We start from the raw sequence: 19,693 nt of genomic DNA, 5'->3' as shown, positions 1-19,693 counted from the left end.
ACAATGAAATAGGCACTGCAGAGCGTAATAAAACCCCTTTTTTTTTCCGCCTCTCCATTGTGGAGCTATCAGCAATCTGTTCTTAGTTAATCACACTCAGCTCTGCTGTGCCACAGCACATGTCATCACACTGCAAACTATTTAGCCATGGTATTTGTTGGTGTGTGGTGAAATATGTATATCTACTATATAATCGTCTAAGGGGCACTTCCGTCTGTCTGTCTTTCTGTCTGTCTATCACGGAAATCCCGCGTGCAGCGACGGGCACAGTCCGGCCACGAATTCGCCCCTTCCTACTCTCTGTCAGTGCCCCCTCCAGTCAGCGCTCACACAGGGTTAATGGCTGCGTTATATCGCGTTATGCTGAGGTGTAACGCAGTCCGTTAACGCTGCTATTAACCCTGTGTGACCAACTTTTTACTATTGATGCTGCCTATGCAGCATCAATAGTAAAAAGATCTAATGTTAAATATAATAAACAAAATAAAAAAAATCATTATATACTCACCTTTCGTCGTGTTTCCCGCTCCTCGCGACGCTCCAGTCCATGCATTGCGGTCTCGCGAGATGATGTCATCATCTCGCGAGACCGCAATGCATTCTTGGGACCGGAGCGTCGCGAGGAGCATCGGTAAACGCCTGGGCTGGATCCGGGGGCCGACGGAAGGTGAGTATATAACTATTTTTTATTTTAATTCTTTTTTTTAACAGGGATATGGTGCCCACATTGCTATATACTACGTGGGCTGTGTTAGATACTACGTCTCTGTGCTATATACTACGTGGGCTGTGCTATATACTACGTCGCTGTGCTATAAACTACGTGGGCTATGTTATATACTGCATAGGCTGTGTTATATACTGCGTGGGCTGTGTTATATACTATGTCTCTGTGCTATATATTACGTGGCTGTGGTATATATTACGTGGCTGGGCAATATACATCGCTGTGCTCTATACTACGTGGCCTGTGTTATATACTGCATGAGCTGCGTTATATACTACATCTCTGTGCTATATACTACGTGGCTGTGCTATATACTACGTGGCTGTGCAATATATTACGTAGCTGGGCAATATATTATGTGGCTGGGCAATATACTACGTGTCTGTGCTATATACTACGGGGGCTGTGCTATATACTATGGGGCTGGGCAATATACTACGTGGGCTGAGTTATATACTACGTGGGCTGTGTTATATGCTACTTGGCTGTGCTATATTTCTCTGCTGTATCTGTGCATCATGAATCGTGGTATGTGTTAAAGACCACTGAGACTCTTTCACCCGAGGCCCTCAAAAACCTGGAGCCGGCCCTAGCTTCACTGATTATTCGCGGCTGGGCGTGACCAACCAGCGACATGTGCAGTCCGGCCTCGAATTGGCGCGGAATTTGATCCACGCTTCGCTAATTTGTCACGCCCGGCTGGCCGAATCCTGTGTATAAATTGCATTATTCTGAAAACTTCACAAATAAACTACATACATATTCTGGAATACCCGATGCGTTAGAATCAGGCTACCATCTAGTGTATACACTCACCGGCCACTTTATTAGGTACACCATGCTAGTAACGGGTTGGACCCCCTTTTGCCTTCAGAACTGCCTCAATTCTTCGTGGCATAGATTCAACAAGGTGCTGGAAGCATTCCTCAGAGATTTTGGTCCATATTGACATGATGGCATCACACAGTTGCCGCAGATTTGTCGGCTGCACATCCCAAAGATGCTCCATACAAGGCAGGATGGATCCATGCTTTCATGTTGTTTACGCCAAATTCTGACCCTACCATCCGAATGTCGCAGCAGAAATCGAGACTCATCAGACCAAGCAACGTTTTTCCAATCTTCTACTGTCCAATTTCGATGAGCTTGTACAAATTGTAGCCTCAGTTTCCTGTTCTTAGCTGAAAGGAGTGGTACCCGGTGTGGTCTTCTGCTGCTGTAGCCCATCTGTCTCAAAGTTCGATGCACTGTGCGTTCAGAGATGCTCTTAGGCCTACCTTGGTTGTAACGGGTGGCGATTTGAGTCACTGTTGCCTTTCTATCAGCTCGAACCAGTCTGCCCATTCTCCTCTGACCTCTGGCATCAACAAGGCATTTCCGCCCACAGAACTGCCGCTCACTGGATTTTTTTTCTTTTTCGGACCATTCTCTGTAAACCCTAGAGATGGTTGTGCGTGAAAATCCCAGTAGATCAGCAGTTTCTGAAATACTCAGACCAGCCCTTCTGGCACCAACAACCATGCCACGTTCAAAGGCACTCAAATCACCTTTCTTCCCCATACTAATGCTCGGTTTGAACTGCAGGAGATTGTCTTGACCATGTCTACATGCCTAAATGCACTGAGTTGCCGCCATGTGATTGGCTGATTAGAAATTAAGTGTTAACAAGAAGTTGGACAGGTGTACCTAATAAAGTGGCCGGTGAGTGTATATATATGTGTGTGTGTGTGTGTGTGTGTGTGTGCAGTGGACTATGTATAGATTTATTGTGTCACTGGCAATAATGTAACATCAGTCTTGAAAAGCTGCAGGTTGCACCCAGGTGTTAATATGTATTTTCCTGAGACGAGTTGACTTCTGTCTCCAATCTCACCAGGCGGTCCTGCTGGAAGCCTAGACGAAAGGTAACATTTGACACCTCCTAGCTCTTGGAAGAGAGATGTTAATTACGGTCTGAGAGTATCTCTGTGAGAACTTTTACACAAAGGATCTCAAGAGAAAATAATATATTCATTGGGGAGTGCAGCCGTGGTCCAATTCAAAAACAAGCAATTATGATATTTACATGAGGGGCTGGTCTAGAAACCTGACCTCCAGACCAAGCTATAAATTAGACCTGTACACCTAGAATTGTGTTCACATGTGAGGGCAGCCTGAGACACTGATGTGTTCCACCAACTCCATTCACCCCCCCCTCAGGGAGCAGGAAGCAAACTACCAGTTAGATGATTTCTGTAAGTTTCTCCGGTTTATTTTTATACTGTTTTGCATAAGTTGTATGTCTTTTTATTATCATATTTTTATACCTTTTCTTACTGTAAGCACTGAACCTTTTTGTATTAAAGTATAAAACTTTAACAAGATGAACCTTGAATGTTCTAAAAGAATGCATAGCCTTATGAGTGGTAGACATTATTAGTGTTAATATTTCTGGGACTTATCACCCGTGTATTTGGTGAGTGGTGGCAGCGTGTATGAGCGGATGTGTGGCCTGGGTCAGTGTGTGATTCATGCTCCCATTACAGCATAGCACAGATGTTGAATGCTGTACAGAGAATGGGGAGATAGATTAACCCTTGTAGGCACAACCCAAGTTACCTGCTGAGAGCGGGCATGTGACGAATTAGTTACACCACGGAGTAGGGATCCGTGACAATTGGTGGGAGAGTGGTGGGATAGAATTATTTCTATTAGAGCAGTAGTGCATGGTTTAAGCAATTATTCCCTGTACTAAAGAATTGGTATCCTTGCGAGGAGTGCACCAGTTCTACAAGGTTCAACTCAGTGCTTACTTAGACATACTTGAAAACAGTTTCCCCTCCCCATTTTTCTTTTCTATCTTTTATTTGGCAAAGGCTGTTCATCGATATGGTAGCCCAGTACAATAAGCAGAGAAAAGAGGCTCTGACCGGCCTCTGTGAGCAGAGAGAAATAGAGACGGCCGACAGATCCAGGGAGCTGCTCATACGCGCCTTGGTCGAGCAGGACATAGAGCAAAGTGCTGGAACATCTGGGGAAGGTGAGAGCCCACCTCAGAGAAACCCAGCAATGCCAGCTCTTGCACCGGAGATACAGTACCTGATGGAAATGCAAGCAATGCCAGTGCTGAGGAGCCTATGGACTGTACTTTGCAAATGGACTTACAACGTCTGGGAACAAGTGATCCCAATCTGCACATGCAGCTTATTCTACAGCACCGACGGGCTGAGAGAGATGCTGCAGAACGCGGGGAGGACAGAGCTTTCCAGCTTCAGATGGCTCAAATAGAGCAGGGTATCAGTCCTCAGATAACCCACTCCCAGGACATAAATCCAAGGAGACCACATTTGGAAAACTTCCCTGTTATAGAGAAGGATACTGACTTAGATACTTTCCTTCGGGGGTTTGAAAAAACCTGCAGGCAATACCATCTACCCCGTGAGCAGTGGGCACAGTATCTAACCCCAGGGTTGAGAGGCAAAGCCCTGGACGTTTTTGCTGACCTCCCACCAAAGCTAGATGGGAACTATAAGGCTATAAAAGAGGCCCTGATCAGGAAATACAATTTAACACCAGAAATGTATCGGAGAAAGTTCCGGAACCTACAACGTGGATCAGCTGACAGCTATGCAGATGTTGTGAGCACCTTGAGGACCACGTTCCACCAATGGATCAGGGGACTTTCTGTTAACAGTTTTGAGAACTTAACGGATCTTATGGTCAAGGATCAATTTCTTCACATGTGCCCCACGGATGTACGACAATTTGTGTGTGATCGGGAGCCACAAACTGCGGATCAGGTTGCAAGGATTGCAGACTGCTATGTGGCTAAAAGGATGCCTGAGGTGCGGAAGCCATCGGAATTCAGCTGGAAGGGAGGTAAGCCAAACTGGGACGCTTCTCCCTCTGCCTGCTGATCACCAGTGCTGTCCAAGCCCACCTTCTATGCGGCCCTGGGGAATAGACATTCTCTAGGCGATGTACGCCGGTGCTTCTCCTGCAACAAAGTGGGACATGTTAGAGCTGTCTGCCCTGATAGGGAGTAACGCCCAACTACAACCACAAAGCCGTCTTTGTCCCCACCATCTGTCCTCTTTGTGGCCGGCTCTGATACGAGGGCTAATGAGAACTGTCAATCTGTCACTGTTGGCAATAAAGTCACCATTGGTCTCAGGGACACTGGGGCAGAGGTGACCCTGGTGCATCCAGCCATGATAACCCCTGCCGATATCATACCAGGGAAGACTATGTCTATAACCGGGATTGGAGGGGTCAACCCTGCCAAGCCCATGGCCCGTGTGTACCTGGACTGGGGAGCAGGGAAAGGACTGAGAGAAGTGGGAGTATCAGAGGCTATTCCCACCAATGTGTTGCTAGGCACAGACCTGGGGAGGATGGTGTCCCACTATGTTCCTCCCTTGCAAGTAAATGATACAGAGAAGGTGGAAGAAAGTGACCCACCTGAGATCCCGTGCGAGGAGGGAAAATGTCCCAATGCACAGGACTGTGACCCGGAGTCAGGCTGCGGCTCAGACTCAGGCCCAGAGATTAGAGGATGAGTCTCAGACGGAACTGCCAGGAGAGGAGGCCCATACTGTGGTCCCGGAGCCTCCTTACATGGCAGGCCCACCAAGGTCCCTGATAACAGACACTGAAGACTCAGCTTCAGACCAGCACCTGGCAGTCACACTAGGCCAGGGCCTGCAAGCTGACAGCTTCCAAGAGGCCCTGCGGACAGATGTCAGTCTGGAAGAGCTCACGTGTCTTGCAGACCAACCCCCTGCTGCTTCTGGCAAAGAGAGAATATACTGGGACCAGGGCAGACTGTATCAAGAGACACTCCCCACGGATACTACAGAATCTTGGGACTATGAAAGGCGGCTGATCGTCCCTTATCCATTTAGGGAACAATTATTGAGAATTGCCCATGAAATTCCTTTGGCCGGACACGTTGGAATACGAAAGACTAAAGCTTGCCTGATACATAACTTCTATTGGCCAAAGATGGGGACAGATATTGCCAATTACTGTCGATCATGTGTAGTTTGTCAGAGAGTTGGAAAGTCTGGGAATATACAGAAAGCTCCATTGATACCACTGTCTGTGATCGATGAGCCTTTCCAGCGAGTGGCTGTGGATATCATAGGGCCACTTGCAATCCCTAGCAGCTCTGGCAAAAAGTACATCCTCACAGTGGTGGACTATGCTACACGATACCCGGAAGCTGTGGCACTGTCCTCCATCCGAGCAAAGTGGCGGATGCTTTACTGACTGTGTTCTCTTGTGTGGGTTTCCCAGGGAAATGTTACCCGATCAGGGAACCCAGGTCATGTTTGATCTGATGGATAGCCTCTGTGAAAGAATACAAGTACAGCATTTTATGGCCAGCATCTATCACCCCCAAACCAACGGACTCTGCGAGCGTTTTAATGGAACATTAAAGCAAATGCTCAAAATGCTGGTGGAGACTGAAGGGAGAGACTGGGAGCAGTACCACCCCCATCTGTTGTTTGCCTACAGAGAGGTACCCCAGGCGTATACTGGATTCTCCCCCTTTGAACTGGTTTATGGGAGGAGGGTCAGGGGGCCACTTGATTTGATTAAGGACTGTTGGGAGGTCGACCCCAGAACTACTGGAGTCTCAGTGGTTGAATATGTACTGCGGCTCAGAGAGAGAATGCAAAAACTGAGAAACCTGGCCCATGAGAACGTGACGCAGGCCCAAATCAACCAGAAGGTCTGGTACGACCGAAAAGCCAGACTGAGGGCCCACGAGGAGGGACAGGAGGTTTGGGTGTTGGTCCCTGTGTTACAGAATAAATTACAGGCCACATGGGAGGGACCATACACTGTACACAAGAGGCTAAATGATGTTAATTATGTGGTGACACTAGATGAACGTGCAAAGCGACAGAAAGTGTTTCATGTAAATATGTTGAAGGCTCATCATGACAGGGAGACCTGTGTATTACCTGTATATAGCCTGCCAGAAGAGGGGGAGGCTGATCTGTTACTAGATGTGGGGGCTGGGACTCAGTACATGGAGTCCCTGGAGTCAGCAGTTTAACCCTGAGCTATCCCACAGTCAGAGGTGTGAGCTGATGGGGGCGCTCAGCGAGTTCACCGAAGTCTTCACAGGGCAGCCTGGGAGGGCGCACTTAGCAGCTCACCATGTGGACACTGGTACTAATCCCCCAGTACGGCATTCTGCATACCATGTGTCAGCAGAGGTGAAGACACACATGATGGAATAGGTAGAGGAGATGCTGAACCTCAAGGTGATACAAAAATCCCAGAGTGCCTGGGCCTCACCTGTGGTTCTTGTCCCAAAAAAGGACCGTACTACCCGGTTCTGTGTAGACTACAGGAAATGAAATTATTGACTACATGTGAGGTCTACCCCATGCTGAGGATAGACGAGCTGTTAGAGCAGCTAGCTAAAGCATCGTACCTCACCATCATGGACCTAAGTAGGGGATACTGGCAGATACCCCTGACCAGAGAAGCTCAGGAGAGGTCTGCCTTTATAACGCCATTCGGTCTGTTTGAGTTTCTGGTGATGCCATTTGGTATGAAAAATGCCCCTGCCACCTTCCAGAGGTTAGTCAATCACTTATTAGAAGGATGTGATGATTTTGCCATTGCTTATCTTGATGATGTAGCCATTTTTAGTGATTCTTGGGAGGAACACCTCGTACATCTTTTGCAGGTGTTGCAAAGGCTTAAAGGGAACCTGTCACCTGAATTTGGCGGGACTAGTTTTGGGTAATATGGGCAGGGTTTTCGGGTGTTTGATTCACCCTTTCCTTACCCGCTGGCTCCATGCTGGCCGCAATATTGGATTGAAGTTCATTCCCTGTCCTCCGGAGTACACGCCAGCACAAGGCAATATTGTCTTGTGCAGGTGTGTACTACGGAGGACACAGCATGAACTTCAATCCAATATTGCGGCCAGCATGGAGCCAGCGGGTAAGGAAAGGGTGAATCAAACACCCGAAAACCCCGCCCATATGACCCAAAACTGGTCTCGCCAAATTCAGGTGACAGGTTCCCTTTAAAACTGCAGGCCTTACTGTTAAGCCAGGGAAGTATCAGGTTGCCATGCTGGAAGTATAATACCTAGGACACCGGGTGGGGGGAGGACGGCTAAAACCTGAGTCAGAGAAGGTAGAAGCCATTACCATTACAGCCTGGGTCACCCCAAGAACCAAGAAGCAGGTACTGTTCTTCCTGGGTATGGCTGGCTGCTATAGGAGGTTTGTACCAAACTACAGTGCTCTGGCCAAACTGTTAACTGATCTGACCAGGAAGAAACTTCCTAAAATTGTCTCCTGGAGTCCTCAGTGTGAGGAATCATTTTCTGCCCTAAAGTCGGCATTGGTTAGTTCATCCGTCCTGCAGGCCCCAGATTTCACTCGCCAGTTTGTAGTGCAGACAGATGCCAGCACCTATGGTCTAGGTGTGGTTCTCAGCTAGGTGAAGCAACAAGGGGAGGAGCACCCAATTCTGTACCTAAGCAGGAAACTCCTGCCCAGAGAAGTGGCTTATGCCACCATTGAAAAGTAATGTTTGGCAATTGTGTGAGCTCTGCAGAAGCTGCAACCATACCTCTATGGGCGCAACTTCACTGTGATCACAGATCATAACCCATTGAGTTGGCTCAACAGAGTAGCTGGGGACAACGGGAAATATATATATATGTGTGTGCAGTGGACTATGTATAGATTTATTGTGTCACTGGCAATAATGTAACATCTGTCTTGAAAAGCTGCAGGTCGCACCCAGGTGTTAATATGTATTTTCCTGAGACAAGTAGACTTCTGTCTCCAATCTCACCAGGGGTTCCTGCTGGAAGCCAAGAAGAAAGGTAACATTTGACACCTCCTAGCTCTTGGAAGAGAGATGTTAATTACAGCCTGAGTGTATCTCTGAGAACTTTTACACAAAGGATCTCAAGATCCTTATGTCACTGCCTGCTTATGATTGCTCAATGTCAGAAACAGGAAGTCGTACACCCCCCCAGTGAAATCTCTCTGGTAATTCCCACTTAGAATTTAAAAAAAAGATATTCACATTTGTTGCTTTTGGGGCACACTTTGCTAACTCTCTTCTTGCACTTCAATTGTTTTTTTTTTCAGATTCTTCTCTCTCCCATATGCTGCAAATCACAGCTCAGCACCTCATCTAGAAGTTTCAGACACTGTGATTAGCAGAATCAAGGAGGGGTGAAAGTGAACAACCCCAGAAAAAACTCTAAAAGAATGCCAGCCAATGTAATTTGAATTAAGGCCTAAAATGTCTTGTATAGGAATGTGGCATTAGTTTTTGTTCTGTATTTTTTTCTTCTAAAGTAAGATATACATCTGTCAGCAGGATTTCATCCACCCAAACTATATATGTGCATGTAAAAAAGAGAAAGCTACAGTAATACCATTACATGACCAGTCTGCTCCTCCATTACTGAGAAATCAGCATCTGAATTGATAAGTAAATGAGGCGGAAGGGCTATGGTTGAATTGACCTGTCTCTAGTTTTACTTCCTGCCATCACCTCCGCCTCCTGTTTGTCTGAGCCTTTACACTGTTTGACTTCAGGCAAAGGAGCCATCAGTCAAGCAGGAACATAGCACTGTGAGTTGCTGCTGTAAACATGCGCTGGTACTTTGACAGCTGGCTCTGCAGTGATGCACTGCACCAGGAGTGAAAGTGCCGGGGCGTGTTTTGTTGTGAATTCTGTTCTCGAACTCCCTCCGGTGGTTATGAATGGTACTTCGGTGAGTTCTGTCCATGGACTCCCTCTGGTGGCTGTGAGTGGAGCTGCTGGCTCTGAGGTTCTTTCCTCAGCTGACCTCGTTTAGTTCTAGGCTGCTGCTCAATTTAACTCCACTTAGATCATTACTTGATGCCAGCTGTCAATGTTCTAGTAGTGGTTCAGTTCTCTCTTGGATCTCTCAGATGACCTGTCTACTCCAGCAAAAGCTAAGTCCCTGCTAGCTTATTTGTTTACCACTGTTTTTCTTGTCCAGCTTGCTATCATGATTTGGCCCAGCTAGCTGGAAGCTCTGGGATGCAGAGTGGCACCTCCACTGTTGTGAATTCCGTTCTCGGGCTCCCTCCTGTGGTTATGAGTGGTACTGCGTGAGTTTGTTCTTGGGCTCCCTCTGGTGGCCTTTGGCGATATGGCTGGGCTCAGCTGTTTCGTCTCCTGCTGGGCTGGGCCTATTTAGCTCACCTGGACCTTTACTTGTCGCCTGCTGTCGGTGTATTCAGTCCTGATCCTGTGCTCTCCTGAATATTCCTTGTGACCAGGCTCCTGCTATGAGAAGCTAAGTTTGCTTGTTCAGTTTCTCATTATTTCCTTAAAAACGTTTCTCATTATATGATGAGTTTAGCCCAGCTTGCTTTCATGTGATTTTTTGCTTGCTGGTTAGTTCTGGGGTGCAGAGTGCGCTCCTCACATTGTGAGTCAGTGTGGGGGTTCTTGTATTCTCTGCGTGGTTTACTTTTGAGAGTTTTTGTACTGACCGCACAGACACCTATCTTTATCTGCCTATCTAGTATTAGCGGGCCTCATTTGCTAAACCTGTTTCATCTCTACGTTTGTGTTTTCCCCTTAACTCACCGTTATTATTTGTGGGGGGCTATCTAAAACTTTGGGAATATTTCTCTGAGGCAAGTGAGGTCTTTGCTTTCTCTCTAGGGGTAGTCAGTTTCTCAGGCTGTGACGAGGCGTCTAGGTTTTCAGGTAACGCTCCACGGCTGCCTTTAGTGTGTTTGGATGGGATCAGGATTGCGGTCAGTATAGCTTCCACATCCCCAGAACTTGTCCTATATATTCAGGGTATATGTGTCAGGTCAGTTTGAGATCCTACCACCAGGATCATAACAGTACAGCAGGCCACAAAGTGTTAATGCAGCAGAAGAGGGAGAAGAGAAATCCTGAAGTCATTTTTTTTTCCTCTGCACTGTGTTTGGCTTCTCTCCTCCCCTTAATCTCTGGGTGGTTCTGAATTCAGTTGCAGATATGGACATTCAGAGTCTGTCTTCTAGTGTGGATCATCTCACTGCAAGGGTACAGGGCATTCAGGATTATGTAGTCCGCAGTCCTATGTCAGAGCCTAAAATACCAATTCCTGAGCTGTTTTCCGGAGATAGATCTAGGTTTTTGAACTTTAAGAATAATTGTAAGTTATTCCTTTCTCTGAGACCTCGCTCCTCTGGTGATTCTGTTCAGCAAGTTAAAATTGTTATTTCTTTGTTACGTGGTGACCCTCAAGATTGGGCATTCTCTCTGGCGCCAGGAGATCCTGCATTGCAAAATGTGGATGCGTTTTTTCTGGCGCTTGGAGTGCTTTATGAGGAACCTAATCTGGTAGACCAAGCAGAGCAGGTTTTGCTGGCTCTCTCTCAGGGTCAAGATGAAGCAGAGGTTTACTGTCAGAAGTTTAGGAAGTGGTCTGTGCTCACTCAATGGAATGAGTGCACCCTGGCGGCGATTTTCAGAAAGGGTCTTTCGGAAGCCCTTAAAGATGTTATGGTGGGGTTCCGTACGCCTGCGGGTCTGAATGAGTCAATGTCTTTGGCCATTCAGATTGATCGGCGTTTGCGGGAGCGCAAACCTGTGCACCATCTGGCAGTAATTTCTGAGCAGAAACCTGAGCCTATGCAATGCGACAGGATTCTGACCAGAGTTGAACGGCAAGACTACAGACGTCAGAAGGGGTTGTGCTTTGGTGATTCTGCTCATGTTATCTCAGCATGCTCTAAGCGCACAAAAAGGTTTACCAAATCTGTCACCATTGGTACTGTACAACCTAAATTCATTCTGTCTGTTACTTTGATTTGCTCTCTGTCATCCTACTCAGTTATGGCTTTTGTGGATTCAGGTGCCGCCCTGAATCTGATGGATTTGTCATTTGCCAGGCGCTGTGGTTTTATCTTGGAGCCTTTACAATTCCCCATTCCACTAAAGGGAATTGATGCTACGCCATTGGCCAAGAATAAACCTCAGTACTGGACTCAAGTGACCATGTCTATGACTCCTGCACATCAGGAGGTGATTCGCTTTCTTGTGCTACATAATTTGCATGATGTTGTCGTGTTGGGTCTGCCATGGCTGCAGGCTCATAATCCAGTCCTGGATTGGAAAGCAATGTCTGTGTCAAGTTGGGGTTGTCAGGGAATTCATGGCGATGCCCCTTTGGTGTCAATTGCTTCTTCTACTCCTTCTGAAGTCCCTGAATTTTTGTCAGACTACCAGGATGTATTTGATGAGCCCAAATCCAGTGCCCTACCTCCTCATAGGGATTGTGATTGTGCTATAAATTTGATTCCTGGTAGTAAGTTCCCTAAGGGACGACTTTTTAATTTATCTGCACCAGAACATGCCGCTATGCGGAGTTATATAAAGGAGTCCTTGGAGAAGGGGCATATTCGCCCGTCCTCGTCCCCTTTGGGTGCGGGGTTTGTTTTTGTGGCCAAGAAGGATGGTTCTCTGAGACCCTGTATAGATTATCGCCTTCTAAATAACATCACGGTCAAATTTCAGTACCCCTTGCCACTGTTGTCTGATCTGTTTGCTCGGATTAGGGGGGCCAGTTGGTTCACCAAGATAGATCTTCGAGGAGCGTATAATCTTGTGCGCATAAAACAGGGCGATGAATGGAAAACAGCATTTAATACGCCCGAAGGCCATTTTGAGTACTTGGTGATGCCTTTTGGGCTTTCTAATGCTCCCTCTGTGTTTCAGTCCTTCATGCACGACATCTTCCGAGAGTATCTGGATAGATTTATGATTGTGTACCTGGATGATATTTTGGTCTTTTCTGATGACTTGGAGTCTCATGTGAAGCAGGTTAGGATGGTATTTCAGGTCCTGCGTGCCAATGCCTTGTTTGCGAAGGGCTCTAAATGTCTCTTTGGAGTCCAGAAGATTTCTTTTTTGGGCTTTATTTTTTCTCCGTCTACTATTGAGATGGATCCAGTCAAGGTCCAGGCTATTCATGACTGGACTTAACCTACATCTGTGAAGAGTCTTCAGAAGTTCTTGGGTTTTGCTAATTTTTACCATCGCTTCATCACTAATTTTTCTAGCGTGGTTAAGCCTTTGACGGATTTGACCAAGAAGGGTTCTGATGTGACGAATTGGTCTCCTGCGGCCGTGGAGGCCTTTCAGGAGCTTAAGCGTCGGTTTTCTTCGGCTCCTGTCTTGCGCCAGCCCGATGTCTCTCTTCCCTTTCAGGTTGAGGTTGATGCTTCTGAGATTGGAGCAGGGGCTGTCTTGTCGCAGAGAAGCTCTGATGGCTCTGTGATGAAACCATGTGCTTTCTTTTCAAGAAAGTTTTCGCCTGCCGAGCGGAATTATGATGTTGGTAATCGTGAGTTGTTGGCAATGAAGTGGGCATTTGAGGAGTGGCGACATTGGCTTGAGGGAGCCAAGCATCGTGTGGTGGTCTTGACGGATCACAAGAATTTGACTTATCTCGAGTCTGCCAAACGGTTGAATCCGAGACAGGCTCGATGGTCGTTGTTTTTCTCTCGTTTCAATTTCGTGGTTTCATATCTTCCGGGTTCGAAAAACGTGAAGGCTGATGCCCTTTCTAGGAGTTTTGTACCTGACTCCCCGGACGTTTCTGAACCGACTGGTGTTCTCAAAGAGGGGGTGATTTTGTCTGCCATCTCTCCTGATCAGCGACGGGTGTTGCAGGAGTTTCAGGCCAATAGACCTGACCGTTGTCCACTGGAGAGACTGTTTGTCCCAGACAGATGGACCAGGAGAGTTATTTCCGAGGTTCACTCTTCGGTGTTGGCAGGTCATCCTGGGATTTTTGGTACCAGGGATTTGGTGGCGAGATCCTTTTGGTGGCCTTCCTTGTCGCGGGATGTGCGTTCCTTTGTGCAGTCCTGTGGGATTTGTGCTCGGGCTAAGCCTCCGTGTTCTCGTGCCAGTGGATTGCTTTTGCCTTTGCCTGTCCCGAAGAGGCCTTGGACGCATATTTCCATGGATTTTATTTCGGATCTTCCTGTCTCTCAGAGGATGTCTGTCATCTGGGTGGTTTGTGATCGTTTTTCCAAAATGGTCCATATGGTACCCTTGCCTAAGTTGCCTTCCTCCTCCGATTTGGTGCCACTGTTTTTTCAGAATGTGGTTCGTTTACATGGTATTCCGGAGAACATTGTGTCCGACAGAGGATCCCAGTTTGTGTCCAGATTTTGGCGATCCTTTTGTGCTAAGATGGGCATTGAATTGTCTTTTTCGTCAGCCTTCCATCCTCAGACGAATGGTCAAACCGAACGAACTAATCAGACCTTGGAAACTTATTTGAGATGTTTTGTTTCTGCTGACCAGGATGATTGGGTGACCTTTTTGCCATTGGCTGAGTTCGCCCTCAATAATCGGGCTAGTTCTGCTACTTTGGTTTCACCTTTCTTTTGCAATTCTGGTTTTCATCCTCGTTTCTCCTCGGGTCAGGTTGAGTCTTCTGACTGTCCTGGGGTGGATTCTGTGGTGGATAGGTTGCAGCAGATTTGGAACCATGTGGCGGACAATTTGACCTTGTCCCAAGAGAAGGCTCAGCGCATTGCTAACCGCCGTCGCTGTGTGGGTCCCCGACTTCGTGTGGGGGATTTGGTATGGTTGTCTTCTCGTTATGTCCCGATGAAGGTTTCCTCTCCTAAGTTCAAGCCTCGTTTCATCGGTCCTTATAAGATTTTGGAAATCCTCAACCCTGTGTCTTTTCGTTTGGACCTCCCAACATCGTTTGCTATTCATAATGTGTTCCATAGGTCATTGTTGCGGAGATATGTGGTGCCTGTGGTCCCTTCTGTTGATCCTCCTGCTCCGGTCTTGGCCGAGGGGGAGTTGGAATATGTGGTGGAGAAGATCTTGGATTCTCGTATTTCGAGACAGAGAGTTCAGTACTTAGTGAAATGGAAGGGTTATGGTCAGGAGGATAATTCCTGGGTTGTCGCCTCCGATGTCCAGGCGGCCGATTTGGTTCGTGCCTTTCATTTGGCTCGTCCTGATCGGCCTGGGATCTCTGGTGAGGGTTCGGTGACCCCTCCTCAAAGGGGGGGTACTGTTGTGAATTCCGTTCTCGGGCTCCCTCCTGTGGTTATGAGTGGTACTGTGTGAGTTTGTTCTTGGGCTCCCTCTGGTGGCCTTTGGCGATATGGCTGGGCTCAGCTGTTTCGTCTCCTGCTGGGCTGGGCCTATTTAGCTCACCTGGACCTTTACTTGTCGCCTGCTGTCGGTGTATTCAGTCCTGATCCTGTGCTCTCCTGAATATTCCTTGTGACCAGTCTCCTGCTATGAGAAGCTAAGTTTGCTTGTTCAGTTTCTCATTCTTTCCTTGAAAACGTTTCTCATTATATCATGAGTTCAGCCCAGCTTGCTTTCATGTGATTTTTTGCTTGCTGGTTAGTTCTGGGGTGCAGAGTGCGCTCCTCACATCGTGAGTCGGTGTGGGGGTTCTTGTATTCTCTGCGTGGTTTACTTTTGATAGTTTTTGTACTGACCGAACAGACACCTATCTTTATCTGCCTATCTAGTATTAGCGGGCCTCATTTGCTAAACCTGTTTCATCTCTACGTTTGTTTTCCCCTTAACTCACCGTTATTATTTGTGGGGGGCTATCTAAAACTTTGGGAATATTTCTCTGAGGCAAGTGAGGTCTTTGCTTTCTCTCTAGGGGTAGTCAGTTTCTCAGGCTGTGATGAGGCGTCTAGGTTTTCAGGTAACGCTCCACGGCTGCCTTTAGTGTGTTTGGATGGGATCAGGATTGCGGTCAGTATAGCTTCCACATCCCCAGAACTTGTCCTATATATTCAGGGTATATGTGTCAGGTCAGTTTGAGATCCTACCACCAGGATCATAACACTCCACGCCGTGAGTCGGTGCGGGGGTCTCTTTTGCACACTCTGCGTGGTTTTTTGGTAGTTTTTTATGCTGACCGCACAGATACCTTTTCTATCCTCAGTCTGTTTAGTTAAAGTCTGGCCTCCTTTGCTGAAACCTATTTCATTCCTGTGTTTGTAACTTCCATCTTAACTCACAGTCAATATTTGTGGGGGGCTGCTTATTTCTTTGGGGAATTTCTCTGAGGCAAGTTAGGCTTTATTTTCTATCTTTAGGGGTAGTTAGCTCTTAGGCTGTGAAGAGGCGTCTAGGCAGAGTCAGGTACGCTCCACGGCTATTTCTAGTTGTTTGTGATAGGATTAGGGGTTGCGGTCAGCAGAGCTCCCACTTCCCAGAGCTTGTCCTGTATTACTAGTTTGCTCATCAGGTCATTCCTAGTGCTCCTAACCACCAGGTCATCATAACAGTACAGCTGGCCCGTAAAGTGTTAATGCATCTCAATAGAGGGATAAGAGAAGTTCTGAGACCACTTTTTTTTTCCTCTGCAGTGTGTTTTGTTTTTCTTTTCCCCTAAATCTCTGGGTGGTTCAGGACACAGGTGTAGATATGGACATTGAAGGTCTGTCCTCTTGTGTGGATCAACTCACTGCAAGGGTACAAGGCATTCAAGATTATGTAGTTCAGAACCCGATGTTAGAACCCAGAATTCCAATTCCTGATTTGTTTTCTGGGGATAGATCTAAGTTCCTGAATTTCAAAAATAACTGTAGACTGTTTTTTGCTTTGAAACCCCGCTCCTCTGGTGACCCCATTCAGCAAGTAAAAATCATTATTTCTTTGCTACGTGGCGACCCTCAAGACTGGGCATTTTCTTTTGCGCCAGGAGATCCTGCATTGCGTAATGTAGATGCGTTTTTTCTGGCGCTTGGGTTGCTTTATGATGAACCAGATTCAGTGGATCAGGCAGAGAAAATCTTGCTGGCTTTGTGTCAGGGTCAGGATGAAGCGGAGGTATATTGTCAGAAGTTTAGAAAGTGGTCTGTGCTTACTCAGTGGAATGATTGTGCCCTGGCGGCAGTTTTCAGAAAGGGTCTTTCTGAAGCCCTTAAGGATGTTATGGTGGGATTTCCCACGCCTGCTGGTCTGAATGAGTCTATGTCCTTGGCCATTCAGATCGATCGACGCTTACGTGAGCGCAAAACTGTGCACCATTTGGCGGTATCTTCTGAGCAGAGGCCTGAGCCTATGCAATGTGATAGGACCTTGACCAGAGCTGAACGGCAAGAATACAGACGTCAGAATGGGCTGTGTTTTTACTGTGGTGACTCCACTCATGCTATCTCTGATTGTCCTAAACGCACTAAGCGGTTTGCTAGGTCTGCCACCATTGGTACGGTACAGCCAAAATTTCTTTTGTCCGTTACTCTGATCTGCTCTTTGTCATCCTATTCTGTTATGGCATTTGTGGATTCAGGCGCTGCCCTGAATTTGATGGACTTGGAGTTTGCCAGGCGCTGTGGTTTTTTCTTGGAGCCTTTACAGTATCCTATTCCATTGAGAGGAATTGATGCTACGCCTTTGGCCAAGAATAAGCCTCAGTACTGGACTCAATTGACCATGTGCATGGCTCCTGCACATCAGGAGGCTATTCGCTTTTTGGTGTTGCATAATCTGCATGATGTGGTCGTTTTGGGTTTGCCATGGCTACAGGTCCATAATCCAGTATTGGATTGGAAATCTATGTCTGTATCCAGTTGGGGTTGTCAAGGGGTACATGGGGATGTCCCATTGTTGTCAATTTCGTCTTCCCATCCTTCCGAAGTCCCTGAGTTCTTGTCAGATTACCGGGATGTATTTGATGAGCCCAAATCCAGTGCCCTACCTCCTCATAGGGATTGCGATTGTGCTATAAATTTGATTCCTGGTAGTAAGTTTCCGAAGGGCCGACTGTTCAATTTATCTGTGCCAGAACACGCCGCTATGCGGAGTTATGTAAAAGAGTCCTTGGAGAAAGGGCATATTCGCCCGTCGTCGTCACCGTTGGGAGCAGGGTTCTTTTTTGTGGCCAAGAAGGATGGTTCTCTGAGACCTTGTATAGATTACCGCCTTCTCAATAAAATCACCGTCAAATTTCAGTACCCTTTGCCGTTACTGTCTGATTTGTTTTCTCGGATTAAGGGGGCTAGCTGGTTCACCAAGATAGATCTTCCAGGGGCGTATAATCTGGTGCGTATTAAACAGGGCGACGAATGGAAGACAGCATTTAATACGCCCGAGGGCCATTTTGAGTACCTGGTGATGCCATTCGGGCTTTCTAATGCTCCATCTGTGTTTCAGTCCTTTATGCATGACATCTTCCGAAAGTACCTGGATAGATTCATGATTGTATATTTGGATGATATTTTGTTTTTTTCGGATGATTGGGAGTCTCATGTGAAGCAGGTCAGAATGGTGTTCCAGGTCCTTCTTGCTAATTCCTAGTTTGTGAAGGGGTCTAAATGTCTCTTTGGAGTTCAGAAGGTTTCATTTTTGGGCTTCATTTTTTCCCCTTCTACTATCGAGATGGACCCTGTTAAAGTTCAGGCCATTTATGATTGAACTCAGCCTACTTCTGTGAAGAGCCTTCAGAAATTCCTGGGCTTTGCTAATTTTTACCGTCGCTTCATCGCTAATTTTTCTAGTGTTGTTAAACCATTGACTGATTTAACCAAGAAAGGTGCGGATGTGGTCAATTGGTCTTTTGCGGCTGTTGAGGCTTTTCAGGAGTTGAAGCATCGTTTTTCTTCTGCCGCTGTGTTGTGTCAGCCAGATGTTTCGCTCCCGTTTCAGGTCGAGGTGGATGCTTCTGAGATTGGAGCAGGGGCTGTTCTATCTCAAAGAAGTTCTGATGGCTCGGTGATGAAACCATGTGCTTTCTTTTCTAGAAAGTTTTCGCCTGCTGAGCGCAATTATGATGTGGGCAATCGAGAGTTGTTGGCCATGAAGTGGGCATTCGAGGAGTGGCGACATTGGCTTGAAGGAGCCAAGCATCGCGTGGTGGTCTTGACGGATCACAAGAATCTGACTTATCTCGAGTCTGCCAAGCGGTTGAATCCTAGACAGGCTCGATGGTCGCTGTTTTTCTCCCGCTTCGATTTTGTGGTTTCGTACCTTCCGGGCTCTAAGAATGTGAAGGCTGATGCCTTTCAAGGAGTTTTGTGCCTGATTCTCCGGGAGTTCCTGAGTCGGCTGGTATTCTTAAAGAGGGAGTAATTTTGTCTGCCATCTCCCCTGATTTGTGGTGGGTGCTGCAGGAGTTTCAGGCTGATAGACCTGACCGTTGCCCAGCGGAGAAACTGTTTGTACCTGATAGATGGACTAGTAGAGTTATCTCTGAGGTTCATTGTTCTGTGTTGGCTGGTCATCCTGGAATCTTTGGTACCAGGGATTTGGTGGCTAGATCCTTTTGGTGGCCTTCCTTGTCACGGGATGTGCGTTCTTTTGTGCAGTCCTGTGGGACTTGTGCTCGGGCTAATCCCTGCTGTTCTCGTGCCAGTGGGTTGCTTTTGCCCTTGCCGGTCCCGAAAAGGCCCTGGACGCATATTTCCATGGATTTTATTTCAGATCTCCCTGTCTCTCTAAGGATGTCGGTTATCTGGGTGGTTTGTGATCGCTTCTCTAAGATGGTCCATTTGGTACCTTTGCCTAAATTGCCTTCCTCCTCTGATTTGGTTCCATTATTTTTCCAGCACGTGGTTCCTTTACATGGCATTCCGGAGAACATCATGTCTGACAGAGGTTCCCAGTTTGTTTTGAGGTTTTGGCGGTCCTTTTGTGCTAAGATGGGCATTGATTTGTCTTTTTCTTCAGCTTTCCATCCTCAGACAAATGGCCAAACCGAACGAACCAATCAGACTTTGGAGACATATCTGAGATGCTTTGTTTCTGCTGATCAGAATGATTGAGTGTCCTTCTTGCCTTTGGCTGAGTTCGCCCTTAATAATCGGGCCAGCTCGGCCACTTTGGTTTCGCCTTTTTTCTGTAATTCTGGTTTCCACCCTCGTTTTTCTTCAGGGCAGGTTGAGCCTTCGGACTGTCCTGGTGTGGATTCTGTGGTGGACAGGTTGCAGCAGATTTGGACTCATGTGGTGG

At 47.1% G+C, this 19,693-nt stretch overlaps 1 pseudogene; it reads left to right on the top strand.

Moving 5' to 3' along the window:
- Positions 1–3,595: 3,595 nt before the first annotated feature.
- Positions 3,596–6,048, top strand: LOC143775114 (uncharacterized; annotated as a pseudogene).
- The last annotated feature ends 13,645 nt before the right edge of the window (positions 6,049–19,693 follow it).

The sequence above is a fragment of the Ranitomeya variabilis genome, chromosome 5 (genome assembly GCF_051348905.1).
Source record: "Ranitomeya variabilis isolate aRanVar5 chromosome 5, aRanVar5.hap1, whole genome shotgun sequence".
Taxonomy (NCBI): domain Eukaryota; kingdom Metazoa; phylum Chordata; class Amphibia; order Anura; family Dendrobatidae; genus Ranitomeya; species Ranitomeya variabilis.
Note: the sequence above shows the minus strand (reverse complement) of the source record. Positions and strands in the feature narration are given on the sequence as shown.